The sequence below is a fragment of the Scyliorhinus canicula genome, chromosome 22 (genome assembly GCF_902713615.1).
Source record: "Scyliorhinus canicula chromosome 22, sScyCan1.1, whole genome shotgun sequence".
NCBI classification, from domain to species: Eukaryota; Metazoa; Chordata; class Chondrichthyes; order Carcharhiniformes; family Scyliorhinidae; genus Scyliorhinus; species Scyliorhinus canicula.
The window spans coordinates 1,910,553-1,926,514 of NC_052167.1; positions in this window are offsets into that span (position 1 = coordinate 1,910,553).

Consider the following 15,962-nt stretch of genomic DNA (forward strand, 5'->3'; position numbering starts at 1 on the left):
CCCCCCCGTCCATGGCCAAATTCATCCTACATATCGGCCGCATCGCCCCCCCCCCCCCCCCCCCCCCCCCCCCCCCGGGCACAGACTAACCACTATTGGTGGAGGTCTTGCCATTCAGAATGCACCAGTTGGTCGTGACTGACAAATAACTGCCAAGAATTGTTTGAAGTTTAATCCTGGCAGCTTAATTCTGATTGGTCAAGCATTGCCCTGGGGATCGAATCAGCGAATGGCTGTCACTTAATTTTGTTCAGCTGAAACAGACACAATGTGTGTATGTGTACTTTCTGTCTGCAAAGAATAGGTCCCTGTGTATTAATATATGTAGCTTCCAGTACATATAAATGTGTCACACTGCGAACCTGCCTGGCCACCTTAAAGTGTTTTGTCTGCGTAATTCTCAGCACACTGAGGATTATTTTGCAAATGTCCAATTGCGGAGTCACATCTAATGTTGGACACAGTGGCCGGGATTCTCCAAAGTCCTGGCCAAGTGCTGACGCCGGCATCAAAACCGACACGAGCGATGCCGGCGTCAACGGCCCTCCAGGCCCAGGCATTCTCCCCTTCCTCGGGGGCTAGAACGGCGCCGGAGTGCTCTGCACTGCTGTGGCGCCAAAAGCCGGCCCTACACGGCCGGAGCGGGTCCGCGCATGAGCGCCACGGCCGTCTCCGCGCCGGCCCCCGGGCAAAAAGGAGGAACATAGGCACCCCCCACCCCCCGAAATGAGCACGCCCGCCGATCTGTGGCCGTCGATCGTGGGCCTGTCCACCATGGAGGTGCCAGTCAGATCCCGCCGCCCCACCAGGATGGCCCCCGAGGTCCCAGTGGGTGGAACCATATGTAAACCATGGCTGTGGGACGCAGCAGAACTCAGCGGGCACTCGGCCCATCGAGCGCGGAGAATCGCCGTGAGGGCCGCTTTCAACGGCCCTCGTCTCCGATCTGGTGCGGGCTCGGAGAATCCCGATCAGTGTGTTTGCGTTTCACAAGTACAGGCTGGTGGGGTACAGTCTGGACCTTGCCTGAGGCGAACAACGATTGTGACAGGTCGGGGGAGGGGGGAGGGGGGGAAATTCAAGGGAGGAGGGGCAGGGGTTAGTTAGGATGGGCAACTAATGCCAGCCATGCCAATGTTGCCCACATCCCATGAAAGAATAAGTAAATGTACTTTCTTGCAGACATCAGAGAAATAAGCTGTCGTGACCTATTGTTCTTCCACTTGTTAACAAAAGACAAAAACAGATGGTACAATAAAAAAACTTCAGATGGTTTAATTTAAGAAGTGGGACTGAAACATAATAAAACTGAAAGCATTGCCGGGAATGTATAATGAACACAACATTTAGAGAATGTGAATTCAAAGTTGTTTAGTCTTCCCCAAGGGGAAATAGATGCCGAATGATTATGAGCGAAGTACGTGCAGTGCACTGTGCAAATTCTCAGTTTACCAATTCACCCAGCCACTGATACATCATTACCCACCCCTTCTATAAATGTATTGCCCAAACCACCAACAAACCCAAATACCGACACACAAAAAACTCGCCAAGGACACAAGGGCCATTTGTTTGAAACAGAAATCTCGGCAATTACCATCCTGGAAAAGCAAGCGGCAGGCAGGGCTGTAAAATTTCAATCAATTAAACGTAATGTAATCCCCTTCGTCCCCTGGCAGAGCCAATTGAGAACGGCGATGGGAGTAACTATCTTCATCAATTACCGCAGACAGACAGTGGATATTTGGGTGAATAATGCAAGGTGCTGCTGCCAGCAATAGGTGTAAAATCGAGAACGTTGCAAGTCCCGCAAACCCCATCTTCAGTCAAGACGCACAAAATGTCTCACTATTCTTTACATTGCTTTGTTTTGGATCAAAAGTGATGTGTTGTGTACTCTGGGATAACACAGGCTGCAACTGGATGCAGCTTTAACCAAAAGGTACTCCAGACCTTGAAGTTAGTTCAATCTGATTTATTGAACCAGTAGCACAGTTAGCACAGTTCTCTGTGAGTTGGACTCTCTGCTAACCTAAGTGTGGTTACTCTGTCTGACTGAACCAGACTAGCTCTTAGCCATGTGCTGGAGGTGTGATACTGTACATACACCCTGACTGACTCTCTAGATGTTCATCAGTGGAAAGGGGCGGAGTGTGAGCGCCTCGTGCCTTTTATAGTGCGATACCACCCCTGAGTGTCCTGCCTGCTCATTGGTCATGTCCTGTTCTCTGTGTTGATTAGCTGCCTGTCTGTATATCATGACAAAGTGGAACCAGCCTGTGTGTACTGAAGGAAACCTTGCTTTCATATAGCAAAACCGATACGCAAATCAGCTCTTGGAAAGAGCACCCTACCCAAGCCCACACCTCCACCCTATCCCCATAACCCAGTAACCCCACCCAACACTAAGGGCAATTTTGATCACTAAAGGCAATTTATCATGGCCAATCCACCTAACCTGCACATCTTTGGACTGTGGGAGGAAACTGGAGCACCCGGAAGAAACCCACGCACACACGGGGAGAACGTGCAGACTCTGCACAGACAGTGACCCAGTGAGGAATTGAACCTGGGACCCTGGAGCTGTGAAGCAATTGTGCTAACCACTATGCTACCGTGCTGCCCCAAATAGTGTCATGGGTTCTTTTTATGCCTATGCAAGAGGGATGCCAGGGCCTCAGTTTAATGTCTCAGTGCCTCCGACAGTGTGGCACCCCTTCCGTATTGCACCAGATGTACCGGCCCAGCTTTTTGCCAAAGGAGTGCTGCACTATCAGGGATGCAACCTTGAAGGAGAAGTGAAACCCGGGGGCGGGATTATCCATCTCGCCCCCACTGGCAGGGGGATTCTCCGTCCCGGCAGCGGGCAGGGGGATTCTCCGTTCCCCCCCCCCCACCGGCAGGGGGATTCTCCACCCCCCCTGGCAGGGGGATTCTCCGTCCCGGCCCCCCCTGGCAGGGGGATTCTCCGTCCCGGCCCCGCTGGCAGGGGGTTCTCCGCCCCCACTGGCAGGGGGATTCTCCGTCCCGGCAGCGGGCAGGGGGATTCCCCGTCCCGGCCCCCCCTGGCAGGGGGATTCTCTGTCCCGGCCCCGCTGGCAGGGGGATTCTCCGTCCCCCCCCCCGCCGGCAGGGGGATTCTCCGTCCCGGCAGCCGGCAGCGGGATTCTCCGTCCCGCCCCCCCCTGGCAGGGGGATTCTCCGTCCCGGCCCCCCTGGCAGGGGGATTCTCCATCCCGCCCCCACCGGCAGGGGGATTCTCCGTCCCGCCCCCCCCCCTGGCAGGGGGATTCTCCATCCCGCCCCCACCGGCAGGGGGATTCTCCGTCCCGGCAGCCGGCAGGGGGATTCTCCGTCCCGGCAGCCGGCCGGTGGGGTTTCCCACGGTGTGGATACCCCCACGCCATTGCGAAATCCGCAAGCTGAGTGCGCTGCCGGCGAAACGGGGAACCCCCTGACGGAGAATCCCGCCCAGGCTCTTTCATGAAAGATCCCACAAATTGAAGAAAGAAAGGACGTTCTCCTGGTGTCCTGGCCAACATCCGCCCCTCAAACACCACGACTCAAACCTGACTAACTGATTCCCCTTCGCATTGCTGAGTATGGGATCATGCTGTGTACAACTTAAGCACCAAGTTGCGACTTGGCTTTCAATAAATACTGAGATGGAATACATGGTTTCAAAGTTTATGTTTTGATTGAAGTTTTTCATTTTGACAAATACAACAAAACTACAGGGACGTTACAGGTCAGCGCAAAAACAAATTCTCAACACAGAGAGCGGCAATATAATTGTCTCAGTAAAATCAATGGACTCAACTTGGCAATGGCAGCACGGTAGCATTGTGGGTAGCACAATCGCTTCACAGCTCCAGGGTCCCAGGTTCGCTTCCCGCCTTGGGTCACTGTGTGGAGTCTGTACATCCTCCCCGTGTGTGCGTGGGTTTCCTCCGGGTGCTCTGGTTTCCTCCCACAGTCCAAAGATGTGCAGGTTAGGTGGATTGGCCATGCTAAATTGCCCGTAGTATCCAAAATTGCCCTTAGTGCTGGGTGGGGTTACTGGGTTATGGGGATAGGGTGGAGGTGTTGACCTTAGGTAGGGTGCTCTTTCCAGGAGCCGGTGCAGACTTGATGGGCCGAATGGCCTCCTTCTGCACTGTAAATTCTATGAAAACCTGGTGCCTTGATGGACACCATCAATGAACAAGGGCCAAGAAAACATGGTCAAATGGTGCACACCTTCCCACTCAGCGATTGGCACAATGTCCACGAGGGCTCAGGATAAACCTGTCATGCCATATTTGGCAAAGGCCCCCCCCCCCCCCCCCCCCCCCCACCAGGACATCAACCAGAATACAAGGCCCAGCTCAACCCCAGGGACTCATGCTTAGGAATCAATAAGCCAAGGGATATTCAACTCAGCCTCTCAGGACTTCCCCTTCGAGAAGGGACGTCGCCAGCATAAGGGAGCGACAGGATATCCATCACAGCACTGGACCTCGCCAAGTCCAGCACATTCTGGGACAAAGGAGTCAATACCCATAAAACCGCCAGCACAACACAGGACCCACCACCCACCCAGCCCTGCACCTCACTAACCCCACCCAGGGCAGCGCACCAACCTTCAGGAAAACAATATATGGAATATATCAGGTATGGAATACCTGGAGGAGGGGACCTAACTTCCCCATCAAGCTTACCCCCAAACTGAAGACGGGCTCCTACAATGTAGAGACACAGCATACAGACTCTCTCTTCAACAAGTGATACAGGGTCAGACCAACCACACCCAGGCATATGCTACAACTCATTTCCCCTACCCCAATAGCCCTCAAAACGCTGGGTTTGAATCCCACCACAGTAGAATTTGAACTCATTTGAAATAAAGTCTGGAATTAATGATGACCATGAAACCATTGCCAATTGTCATAAAAGTCCACCTGGTTTACACATGCTCTTCAGGGAAGGAAATCTGCTGTCCTAACCCAATTTCCATGTGACTCCTAGCTTGATTCCCACCTTAACGACATAATGACCATGGACACAGTTCAAATACTGTGGCCAATGGGGTTGACTCTGAAATGGCCCAGCAAGCAAATCAGCTGAACAGCAGGGCAATTAGGGAAGGGCAATAAATGTCGGCCAATACATTACATTAAAGCATTTTGATTTGCTGTACCACTATCAAATAAAATTTCACGTCAAGCTGCATTTGTAGATATGTGGAAGAATAGTAGTTGAATCAAAGAGGCAGGTTTCACGGAGAATGTTAAACGATGAGCTGGAGGGAGCAAGGAGGGAGCGAGGCGTGCAGGGGTAGGGAGAGAATTCCTGATAGAGCTGAAGATATGGCCGCAAATGGTGGAGCGATTAAAATTGGAGATGCACTCGAGGAGAGTGGAGATCTTGGAGGGCTGTGGCTTGGAGGAGATTCCCGGGAAGGAGAGGGGCAAGGCCATGGAGGGAATAGAAATTAAAAATTTCTAAACCGGGAGATTGCTGAAGTGGAAACCAACATGGAGAGGAGATAATAATAACCTTTTATTGTCACAAGTATGAAGTTACTGTGACAAGCCCCTAGTCGCCATATTCCGGCGCCTGTTCGGGTAAGCTGGTACGGGAATTGAACCCGCGCTGCTGGCCTTGTTCTGCATCACAACAGAAAGTACCAATGTCCGTTTTAATAAAATACTTTTCATGGTTGGCCTTCTGATGCAGTGGAAGGTGTCACTGCCTCACAGACCGAAGCTCCAGGTTCGCGACCCACCCCAGGACTTGGTGGCCATGGGATGTGCGCTCATAACGTGGACAACCTGGTCGGGTAACAACTTGTACATCCTCCCAGTACTCACCGAGGGCAGGCGGTAAGAGTGGGAGAGATTCCTAGTCAGCTATGGTACGGAAAGAACATTGGAGCCTCGACCATCGCCCGCCATAGCTCCACGTGCATGGAAACGTGTTTGGAGCCGCTGAGTGAACAGGAGCAGACTGCCACTTTTCTTTGGGATATTTCCGAGAAGCAAGAATGTTCCTCTTCCCAAAATGACGTCTTGGGCATCCCTCGGGCTTTAGCCTGGCCTTTCCCTGGGCACCGACTCTCTCCTGGCACTGACGTCAACTGACAAAACCCTGGCTCAGCACAGAGGTCCTGACTGAATCCTGACTCCCCTGCCTCCCTGTCTCCCATCATGCTTCCTTCCTCTCCATCCCCCCCCCCCTCCAACATCGAGATCCGGTGTCACTCCTGCCGGACCATGATTGGTACAATTGGCCCGACATTGGCTACGTTTCTTGGGAGCAGGAAGCCCCCTCCTGACGACACCGCTGCCTAGTCCCATCACTCTCTGAAGCATTGGAGCCGTACGAAGGATAGGATGCCAAGTGAAAATGTTCTCTTCTTCGTTTCCCCGTCCTGTTTCAACCTTTGGCCACCAGATGGTGGAATTGAGCAAAGATCAGATGAAACCCAGTTTGTCCTGTGAAGATTCACTGGTTTGATATTTGCTGGTGCCTGTCTGGGGTCGATTGAGTGAAACCTGTGATCCTTTCCCTGTCCCCTTTCATTTTCTCAATAGGCGGTGGGCTCCAATCAGGGCTGGCTTTGCTGTGAAGGGTTTACACATGGGTTCACTCTTGTCCTGTGTGTCTGCAACATTACAGGATTCTGCAGGAAAGAGGAAAAGTCTATCTCGTTGTTCACCACCTCCTGACGTCCCCAAGTGTTTCACTGTCAATGGCCGGCAGTCAATTTTCCCACAGCAAGTTCCCACAAAGCAGCATTGTAACAATGTCCAGTTGGTTAAGGGATATATGCATTAGCCTGGACACCTGGGATTCCCTTGCTCCACATTGAATATTGCACCCTGACAACAGATAAAGTCTTACCTCAATGTCTGATGTGAGGAACAGCACCTATAACAGTGTAACATTCTCGCAGTGCTGGAGTGACAGACTGCATCTTTGTGACTGAGTTCCTAGAGTGGGGATTGAACCCACCATCTCGTGGCTCAGAGCAATACTCGCTAAGCCCCTGGCCAGCTCACACATGCTGTGCTGTTGTCTGAGCTCAGTCCAGCTAAACATAACTTTGGACTCTTTTGGCATTGGCCTTAGATTCACCTGAGAGTGAAATCAGGATCTCGGCTTAACATCTCCAAAAAGCCGGCACCTCTGACAGTGCCGCACTCCCACAGGGCTGCACTGGATGTCAGTCCAGATTTCAGTGGCCTATATTCCTGACCGCTCAGTGTCACAGCTGGAAGTGCTACTTCGTGAGAAACTTCCAGCCTCTTATTCTAGTGTTTGAAAAAGTAAAATTTAATTGGTGAACTACACACACGTGCACTTACAGACACACTCATACACGCACACAGACACACTCACACTCATACACACACATAGACACACTCACACACAGACACACTCACACTCATACACACACACAGGCACACTCACACTCATACACACACAGACACACTCACACTCATACACACTCACACTCATACACACACACAGACACACACACTCATACACACACAGACACACTCACGCTCTCACACACACTTACTCAGACACACTCACAGACACACTCACAAAGACACACACAGACACACTCACAGACACACTCACAAACACACACACAGACACACTCATACACACACAGACACACTCACGCTCTCGCACACACTTATACACAGACACACTCACACTCACACACACACAGACACACTCACTGACACACTCACAGACACACACACTCACAGACACACTCAGACACACTCACAGACACACTCACACACAGACACTCACACAGACACTCACACAGACACACTCACACACACAGACACACTCACAAATACACACACAGACACACTCATACACACACACAGACACACTCACGCTCTCGCACACACTTATACACACACACACAGACACACTCACACTCACACACACACAGACACACTCACAGACACACTCACAGACACACTCACACTCACACAGACACTCACACACACTCACACAGACACTCACAGACACACACACACACAGACACACACAAACTCACACATATAGACACATTCACAGACACACTCACACACACATGCACTCACAGACACTTACACAATCACACACATACACACACGTGCACTCACAGACGCACTAACACACACTCACACACAAACTCACACATATAGTGAGTATAAAAATTGGCAAGTCATGTTGCAGCTGTATAGAACCTTAGTTAGGCCACACTTGGAGTATAGTGTTCAATTCTGGTCCCCACACTACCAGAAGGATGTGGGGGCTTTAGAGAGGGTGCAGAAGAGATTTACCAGGATGTTGCCTGGTATGGCACAGAGAGACGCACAGAGAGACACAGAGAGAGACGCACAGAGAGACGCACAGAGAGACACACAGAGAGAGGCACAGAGGGAGGCACAGAGAGACACAGAGAAAGGCACAGAGAGACGCGCAGAGAGAGGCACAGAGAGACGCAGAGAGACGCACAGAGAGACGCACAGAGAGACACACAGAGAGAGGCACAGAGAGACGCACAGAGAGACGCACAGAGAGACACAGAGAGACACACAGAGAGACGCACAGAGAGAGGCACAGAGAGACGCAGAGAGACGCACAGAGAGACGCACAGAGAGACACACAGAGAGAGGCACAGAGAGACGCGCAGAGAGAGGCACAGAGAGACGCAGAGAGACGCACAGAGAGACGCACAGAGAGACACACAGAGAGAGGCACAGAGAGACGCACAGAGAGACGCACAGAGAGACGCACAGAGACACACAGAGAGACGCACAGAGAGACGCAGAGAGACGCACAGAGAGACGCACAGAGAGACGCAGAGAGAGAGACACAGAGAGAGGCACAGAGAGACGCGCAGAGAGAGGCACAGAGAGAGGCACAGAGAGACTCACAGAGAGACGCACAGAGACACACAGAGAGACACACAGAGACACGCACAGAGAGACGCACAGAGACACGCACAGAGACACGCACAGAGAGACGCACAGAGAGACACACAGAGACACACAGAGACACACAGAGAGACACACAGAGACACGCACAGAGAGACGCACAGAGAGACACACAGAGACACACAGAGAGACACACAGAGACGCACAGAGAGACACACAGAGAGACGCACAGAGACACGCACAGAGAGACGCACAGAGAGACACACAGAGACACACAGAGAGACACACAGAGACACGCACAGAGAGACGCACAGAGAGACGCACAGAGAGACGCACAGAGAGGCACACAGAGAGACGCACAGAGAGACACACAGAGAGACGCACAGAGAGACGCACAGAGAGATGCACAGAGAGACACACAGAGAGAGGCACAGAGAGACACACAGAGAGAGCACAGAGAGACGCACAGAGAGACACAGAGAGAGAGGCACAGAGAGACACAGAGAGACGCACAGAGAGAGAGCACAGAGCGATACAGAGAGACACACAGAGAGAGGCACAGAGAGACGCACAGAGAGACACACAGAGAGAGGCACAGAGAGACACAGAGAGACGCACAGAGAGACGCACAGAGAGACGCGCAGAGAGACGCACAGAGAGACACACAGAGAGAGGCACAGAGAGACGCACAGAGAGACGCACAGAGAGACACACAGGGAGACACACAGGGAGACACACAGGGAGACGCACAGAGAGACGCACAGAGAGACGCACAGAGAGACACACAGAGAGACACACAGAGAGACACAGAGAGAGACGCACAGAGAGACACACAGAGAGACGCACAGAGAGACACAGAGAGACGCACAGAGAGACGCGCAGAGAGACACAGAGAGAGGCACAGAGAGAGGCACAGAGAGAGACACAGAGAGAGGCACAGAGAGACGTGCAGAGAGACACAGAGAGACGCACAGAGAGACGTGCAGAGAGAGGCACAGAGAGACACACAGAGAGACGCACAGAGAGAGGCACAGAGAGAGGCACAGAGCCTCCATTGGACGGCTGCCAGAATTGTGTCAATTAAATAAATGGTACAGGTGGCAAGAGTTTTAATATTTTTTTATGTCTCTATCTTCCCTGATACACAAACAGATGGCATCCAATTCCTGTAGCAGGCTCTGTCTCGATTCCCAGCAGGATTTCAGCAGCAGGCACAGCTTCACAAATAATTGAATTGAAGGATCCGAATGCAGGAGGCGTGTGAATTATCACTCTAGTTATAACATGACATTCATCTGGATTTCAGCTGCCCGTTTGGAGGAAGGAGAGGACCAGGTTGTCCTGCAATACAGGCCTCACCCCAAATGTGGGCGCATAAAAGTCTCAGCAAGCAGGCTGCGGCTGAATAAACTCGGTTTGTTCTCACTGGAACAACGCAGGTGGAGGGGCGACCTGATAGAGGTCTACAAAATTATGAGGGGCATAGACAGGGTGGAGGTTTTGTTCAATGCAGACAATGTACCCTTTACCTCCTATATAAATTGTTTTTTTCCCTCGTGCTCAAAATATCCACGGGGTCTGTTTACGCCTCCGGGAATGACGCGGCTCTGAGATCTTGCAATCAATGTTTCCTGCTGGCCAGAGTATCTGCAATACCGCCGGGGGCCTGCTGGTGGCAGTGCCACTCTGTGCGGCTGTGGAGAATCAGCCCCCTCTGGGACTCGCAGCCTCCAATGAGGGTTCCCACCCCTCCAGGGCTACCCTGGAGTCTCCAGGGCTTGGAGATTAATCTCCGGGACAGCGCCGGGAGCAACACCCACGAGAGAACATTGAACCGAGGAGGACAGTTCCTCCGGACGCTTTAGTTCATTAGGGACAAAGGGCTTTGGGTTTGACAGTCAAGGATAGTAAGTTGGATCGTGAAGAGACAGTTTTGCTTTGCAGTTGGCTGAGGAATGGTTGTTTCGGGTGGAGCAACGGCAGGGGCGTGTGGGGAGGGTGACAAAACCCCCCGGAACACACTAAAGTGAGAGTTGGCAACCCCCTAAATCTCCAGCCCAGGGCCTCAAACCTGAAGTTAACACTCGTAGTTTGGGGAACGGTATTTGACGTGGTCAACTTGGACTTCAGTAAGGCTTGTGGTCAGGTCCCACATGGGCGACTGATAGCAAAGTCCATGGGACACAAGGGAATTGGGCAAATTGGACGCAGAATTGGCTGAGTGGCAGGAAGCAGAGGGTGATGGTCGAGGGGTGTTTCCCGTGGCCAGTGGCCATGAAATCAGACGCGTGGTCCTTGCTGTTTGTGCTTTATATCAATGATTTAGGGTGCAATTTAACGCAAAGGGTTTTGACTGTGGTAGCGAGCGGGAACTGCCGCGAGCTTCCCCCGCTCAACCCAGCGAGGCCGTCACCGATATCAAACGTTGATTGGACCACTTAACGAGGTCCCATGGGTTTCACGCTGCAAGTGATGGTCTCACCGGCTGATTCACCAGGACCGCACTCGCCAGCTCCCCGCTAACAAGGGAGAGCAGCTCTTACACCGATCCCGCACAGCAGGCCCCACTCAATTCGCCGCTACGGCACCGAGTTGACCAGTCCCATGAGTCGGGGATGCCGACCTGGCCAGATTGTTGGACACGGTCGAGATCAGACGGGATGCCCTGTCACCCCGAGGGGCTTGGAGGGTCAGCCACAGGGCAGCCTGTGCCGCCTGGGAGGACGTGTCAGCGGCCGTCAGTTCGGGGAGCCACACCAGGAGGCCTGGCACCCAGAGGCATAATAAAATCAATGATCTCCACCGGGCTGCATGCTAAGTCTCTGGGACCAGGTTGACCCAGAGCTGATGCAGACGTTAGGGTGTTGCCGTGACACCTTAGCAGGTCCATAGCTGATTGGATGAGTCCCAGAGGCTACGGGCGCCAGCACTGCGTGGCACCGAGGCCAACACAGCTAGGGTGGCGACCGCAGCGGAGAGCCTGGTGCACGACATTGGCAGCTTGAGTGGAGGTGTCCAAAGTGTGGCGCAGTCGATGTCGGCCATGGCTGAGAGCCTCGACAGAGTGTCCCAATTGCAAGTGGGCATTGCCAGGGTGCTTCGGAGCATGTCCAGTTCACCGAGGAGCATCTCCAAGGGTGTCGACGCCATGCTGCAGGCATTGGGAATCTACTAGACTGGCAGAGCCAGGTGACGCAGGGGAGGCCGGGGAGGGAGGAAGGGGTGGAGGGGAGGGGCAGGGGCAGAATGATGGACGAGGCAACGTCCTATGTGAAGCAGGTGAAGATGTTGGCCTGCCTGGCCTTGCGGGATTGCTGGGCCCTCGCCGCTCCAGCTGGTCCTGCGCGCCCTCCCCAGACTCATCTTCCAGCCCCTCCTGGTCCAGCGCCTCCTCGTCCTCCTCCTGGGAGGTGGCCAGATATTCCTCCCTCTCTACCTCCAGCACGTCTCCCCGCTGCTGTGCCAGGTTGTTGAGGGCACAGCAGACCACCACAAAGTGGGCAATCCTTTGGGGGGTGGACTGCAGCGCACCACCTGAGCGGCCGGGGCTGAGGAACCGCTTTTTGAGGAGCCGATGCACCGAATGGCCGCATGGGCCTCGTTGTATCGGGTCTCCACATTGGTCACTGGCCTCCGCACTGGCATCATTAAACGGGTCCTCACCGGCTACCCCTTATTCCCCGAGAACCAACAGGCCATCCTGGGGTGATCCTCGAAGAGGCCAAGTCTGGCTGCCCCGGGATGTAGCTGTCGTGCACAGTCCATGCGCAGCGTGTGACAAAGAAGAAAATGCTGGAAAATCTCAGCAGGTCTGTCAGCATCTGTCGGAAGGGAAAAGAGCCAACGTTTCGAGTCCGATGACTCTTTGTCAAAGTTGAGCCAGACTGCGGCACACAGTGCCTGGGATCTGGTCCAAAGACCAGTGACTCCTGGACACCTGGACACCCTGGGCCATTGCTGGCCTCCCCCTCTGAGTCCCTCCGTGGCCTGATGGGTATTCTGGTCCACAGCGTGTAAGTGGGGTCCTGCACATGGGCCGCCCCCTCGCGCAACCATTCTGCCGTTTAAATCAGGGACATCATTGCAAAACATTGAATCTAGAGTTTGCACAGAAACAAAACTTTCCCTGAAGAAAGACAAACTTGTATTTGTATAGTGCCAGTCAAGACCTCTGCATGTCCCAGAGTGCTTTGCAGCTATTTAAATAATTTTTGAAATATATTCACGATTGCAATGTTGATGGAGCAGCCGCCAATTTGCGCAAAGTGAGGTCTCGCAGGCATCAATGAGTTAATGGCCAACTCACCTAAGCTCCTTCGACAGCACCTTCCAAACCTGTGGCCTCTTCTATCTAGCAGGACAAGGGCAGCAGATTGATGGGGATGTCCTGCTGTAAGTTCTCTTCCGAGATACTCACCACCCTGACTTGGAAATATATTGCCATTCCTTCACTGCAGGTGGGTCAAAATCCTGGAACTCCGTCCGTAACAGCACTGTGGGTGTACCTACACCACATGCACTGCAACGGTTCAAGAAGGCAGCTCACCACCACCTTCTCATTAGGGCAATTAGGGAGAGGCAACAAATGAGGACACGGCCAGTATCACCCAGACCCTATGAAAGTTAAAGATTAACTCTTTCATTCTTAATGGACCGAGAGTATGTCTGTATGATACCATTGTGCCACTACTTACCATAAGCCCTGTTAAGTTAATTCGATTAGCGTCCTGGACACTGAATAGTCTCTCTGAGGTATCAGGAGATTGAGAAACTGGAAACAATCTTTGATTCGGAGACATTGTCATTGTGACTGGGTTTAATGAGTTGATGAGTTTTTAAAATGTATTCTTTCATTGGTGGGGGGGTGGGGGTGATCGTCACTGGAAAGGCCAGATTTTGACGCCCCTCCCTAAGGGCCCTTGAGAAAGTGGTAAATGAGCCGCCGTCTGTTGGCTTGCAAGGCCATTCCAGAGGGCAGTTAAAAGTCACCACTTTACTGTGGACCTGGAGTCACAAGTAGACCAGGTCAGGTAAAGATGGCAGATTTCCTAATGGGTGGCAAAGTGGCACAGTGGTTAGCACTGCTGCCTCAGGGTGCTAACGGTCCAGGTTCGATTCCGACCTCGGGTGACTGTCAGTGCGGAGTCTGCACGTTCTCTCTGTGTCTGTGTGGGTTTCCTCCGGGTGCTCCAGTTTCCTCCCACAGTCCAAAGATGTACAGGTTAGGTGGATTGGCCATGCTAAATTGCCCCTTAATGTCCAGGAAAATGTAGGTTAGGTCAGAAGGTTATAGGAATAGGATGGGGAAGTAGGTTTGGGTGGAGTGCTCTTTCGGAGAGTCGGTGCAGACCTGATGGGCCAAATGGCCTCCTTCTCCACTGCAGGGATTCTATTCTTTGATTTTTTTTTTACAACAATCGTAGTTTCATGGCCCCAGTTACTGAGACGAGCTTCCAATTCTATATTTGTAATTAATTAAATTTAAACTTCACAAGCTGCCTTGGTGGAATTTGTACCCTTTTCCCCAGAGGCTAGGACATTGGGTCATACCCCCACGCCCAGCATTGCCAGTAAGAACATCCCAGCTCATGGAGCACAGGCTGCAGCCAGAAGGACGCGCGGACACGCTCAATCCCATGGTCAAGCTGAAGCTCTGGCACCAGTTTAAAGCAATGGGCACTGTTCCACTGACCTGGCAGACATCTGGCTGTGGTTGGTATACGCAACCAGCCTATGTCAAAAGCTGCCACTGGTGACAAACGCCCTCTGTCCAGGAGTTCCTAACCATAACGCTCCAATCTATCTTGCTCATCTGGCAGTACAGGCTCCCTCTTTCCAGCGGCCATCGATTTTTCAGCCTGACCTCTGATGGAGGACTGTACTGGGTGGAAAGGTGAAAGGTGAGACCATCACCTCGGGTTAACGCTGCTGAATACTCATTTTACTCTCCGATAGTCCTGTCAGCTGATGCGGGGGAAAGGAATTGAGCGACAGGTTGTGATGAAGTCAATGGAATGGGAGCAGAAACACCTGTCGTGCCAAATAGCTTGTTTTGTGCTGTAAAATTCTAGCTCCTTCTATGTAAAGGTATAATTTTAAAATTTACATCCTTGTAAATAATAATCTCTATAATCTCCTCCAGCTCTTCCAGCCTCCAAGCCCTTTGCCCTCCTCCGCATTCCCGGTTTTAATCACGCTGGCATCAGAGGCCATGCCTTCAACTGCCTCCAGATTACCTCCTTACCCCTTTTTGCCTCTGCACCCCTCTCTTAAAGATGTTCCTTGAAACCTACCTCTTGACCAAACTTGTAGCCAGTCACCTGTTATAATATCTCCCGTCTTGATGGTTAAATGTCCTCTGAAAATCATAGAACCTTAGAATTCCTACAGGGCAGGTGGAGGCCATTCAGTCCATCGAGTCAGCACAGGCCCACTCCCCTGCCCTATTCCCGTAACCTAACTTGTACACTCCTGGACACTAAGGGGCAATTTAGCACGGCCGGTCCATCTAACCTGCACATCTTTGGACACTAAGGGGCAATTTAGCACGGCCAATTCACCTAACCTCTACATTTTGAAATGAAATGAAAATAGCTTATTGTCACAAGTAGGCTTCAAATGAAGTTACTGTGAAAAGCCCCTAGTCGCCACATTCCAGCACCTGTTCAGGTAGGCTGGTACGGGAATTGAACTGTGCTGCTGGCCTGCCTTGGTCTGCTTTAAATGCCAGCTCTTTAGTCCTGTGCTAAACCAGCCCCTCTTTGGACACTAAGGAGCACTTTAGCATGGCCAATCCACCTAACCTCCACATCATTGGAACTCAGGGGCAATTTAGCATGGCCAATCCAACTAACCTGCACATCATTGGAACTCAGGGGCAATTTAGCATGGCCAATCCAACTAACCTGCACATCTTTGGAATTCAGGGGCAATTTAGCATGACCAATCCACCTAACCTGCACATCATTGGAACTCAGGGGCAATTTAGCATGGCCAATCCAACTAACCTGCACATCTTTGGAACTCAGAGGC